The sequence below is a fragment of the Piliocolobus tephrosceles genome, chromosome 19 (assembly GCF_002776525.5).
Source record: "Piliocolobus tephrosceles isolate RC106 chromosome 19, ASM277652v3, whole genome shotgun sequence".
NCBI lineage: Eukaryota > Metazoa > Chordata > Mammalia > Primates > Cercopithecidae > Piliocolobus > Piliocolobus tephrosceles.
Window position 1 is genome coordinate 16,434,168 of NC_045452.1, and position 2,848 is coordinate 16,437,015.

The window sequence follows — 2,848 nt, forward strand, 5'->3', positions numbered from 1 at the left end:
GGAATACTCTCAGCTCACTGCAACCTCTGCCTCCCAGGTTCAAGCAATTCTTGTGCCTCAGCCTCCCAGTAGCTGGGATTACAAGCGCACACCACACACCCGGCTAATTTTTGTGATTTTAGTAGAGACGGAGGTTTCACCATGTTGGCCAGGCTGGTTTCGAACTCCCAACCTGAGGTGATCTTGGATTGTAGGCATGAGCCACCGTATTTTTTTTTTCTTTTTAACTTTAGCTGGGAGTCTTGTCATCAAAAATAAATACAGTTGTATGGAGCTGCTTAAGATCTGAACCAAACTAAAAATAGGAAGGCGGGGACTAAAAAGTTATTTTAAGAACCCCCCCAACCACAGTCACTCGTGGGCTGAGCGGGGAGCAGGAAGCATGTCTGGTCACGCCATCTTGGAGTAAGAAGCCATGGCTGGTGGCGCTGATGGCTCACATGGAGCTGAACTTGAACATGTCGCCAGCGCTGCGTGAGGTGGGCAGGGGGTTGTGAGGAGGTGCCGCCGTCATTGCTGCAGCTCCTTCATTCTGTTGAGGGCACTGCCGGCACGGAACCATTCAAACAGAGTTGGCCTTGCCATTTTCAATGTTGATGGCACCAATGAGCAGGTTGTTGGAGATGTTTTCCAAGTGCCCACGGAACTTGAGCCAGGGGCCAGCAGCCGAGATGTGATCAGTGGTAGCCCTTGCAGGGGTGCTGGTAGGTGTCCTGTCCTGGGTCCAGCTCTGCTTGAGGAAGCCCATCTGCATCAGGAGCCTCCAACTTGAACTTCTTGCCATCCTTGCCTGTCAGGTAGTTGGTCTCTGGGTTGAACTTGAGGGTTCCCGCAATGGCCAGGGCTGTTACAGTCTCTGGGGATGTGACGAAGGCATGGGTCTCAGGGTTTGTGTCTTTGCAGCCCATGAAGTTCCTGTTGTAGGAGGCGACAGTTATGTTCTTCTCCTGCTTCTTGATGTCCTTCCTGTCCCACTGGCCAATGCAGGGGCCACAGGCATTGGCCAGGACGATGCCGCCCACATCCCTCAAGGTCTATGCTTAGCTGTCCTGCTCAATGGTGGTGCAGATCTGCTCAGAGCATGGTGTGATCGTGAACTGGGACTTGCACTTGAGGCCATGGGCTAGTGCCTGCTTGGCCACAGCTGCTGAGTGCCCCATATCTTCATAGCTTGAATTGGTGCAGCTGCCAATCAGACCCAGTCAGATGTCCAGAGGCCATCCTTCCTTCTCTGCCACCTTGCCCACTTCTGCCACAGGGGGAGCCAGGTCAGGGGTGAAGGGCCCATTGATGTGTGGCTTCAGTTCACTGAGGTTAACTTCAATTAGTTGGTCATAATGGCAGCCAGGGTCAGGCACCAAGTGATCCTCGAATTCATCAGTTAGATGCAATGTCTGCCCGGCAGGTCTTGCTCAGGTACTACTTCATCCTGTGGTTGTAAGGAAACACGAAAGTGATGGCCCCAATTTCTGCGCCCGTGTTGCAGACTATTGCCATGCCAGTGCAGGAGATGGAGTCTGCACCAGGCCCGTGGTATTCCACGATTGCACCTGTGCCACCTTTCACTGTGAGGATGCCTGCCACCTTCAGGATCACATCTTTGGGTGAAGTCCAACCAGAGAGGGAGCCCATCAGCTTCACGCCAATCACCTTGGGGCACTTCAGCTCCCAGGGGATCCCAGTCATGACACCCACAGCTCAGCACCCCCAACTCCAATGCAGATGCCCCCAGGCTGCCACCACTGGGGGTGTGGGAGTCAGTGTCAATCAGAAGAACCCCAAGGTATTCATAGTTTTCCAGAATAAGCTGGTGAATGATTCCAGATCCAGGCTTCCAGAAGCCCCCGCCATATCTGACACTTGCATTTGCCGGGAAATTATAAACTTCCTGGTTGATGTCCTTGGCCCGGCGTGGGTCGTTTTCACTCCCGAGCTGGGCCTCCATCAGATGGTCACGGTGGATGGTGGACGGCACGGTCACTTTGGGAGCCTGTTGCTGATGAACTGCAGCGTGGCCATCTGGGCCGTCGCATCCTGCATGGCCACACTATCTGGCCGCTGCTGCAGGTACATCTTGCCCCACTCGATTTCCTAGCTGGCGGGGTCATCCAGGTGTCCATACACAGTCTTCTCCTAGGGGGTCAGAGGCTGGTTCAATCGTTTGCGAACAATGTTAATGTTTTTCTCTAGCAGGTCATAGTGGATGTACTTGGACTCAGAGTGGCTCGTCGCCACCTTGGCCTGTTGGCACAGGACTGAGGCCACATGGTACTGCTGCACGCCCAGAGCTTTCTGCAGCCAGATCACCAGTAGGCTGTAGGGCGCCATTTTGTGCACTGACAAAGATGGGGTCGCGTCTGTGTTTGTTTTAAAAGAGAATATACTGTAACTACAAGGCCTGGAAAATGCAGTAAGAAAATGGGGTGAAGATGCTTCTAGCATCTGGAAGAGGGTAAATCTCTGGAATCAGGCAGTCAGCCAACACTCACTCTGACTTCATCACCCTTCACCCTCTTTCAGGTGGATTTGCTGAGCTCTTCCCTGGCAGGCCAAACCCATGGGAGCAGATGGCACCTTGGGAAACTGACCTCTTCCAATTGTCAGGGCGTGGGAGTCGTTCTGCCACTCTTGTCTCACAGCAGAAGTACCTGAAGAGAACCCTGGCCCTTTTGTAGGGATGGGGGGTGGTTAACTAGGCTTGTTCTTACAGAAAATAATGGGCTGATAGGGGAGATTGTCTTCTTCTTCACAGTTTATGTCAGATGTAACCCTCTACTCTGTGAAAGATAACAGGTTTGGTAATTAGAGATGAAGGAATTTAATTGATTTCTAAAAGTATTTATGGAAC

The 2,848-nt window shown here is 52.4% G+C and overlaps 1 pseudogene; it reads right to left on the minus strand.

Moving 5' to 3' along the window:
• Positions 1-562: 562 nt before the first annotated feature.
• LOC111524221 lies at positions 563-2,328 on the minus strand (annotated as a pseudogene).
• Between the last annotated feature and the right edge of the window lie 520 nt (positions 2,329-2,848).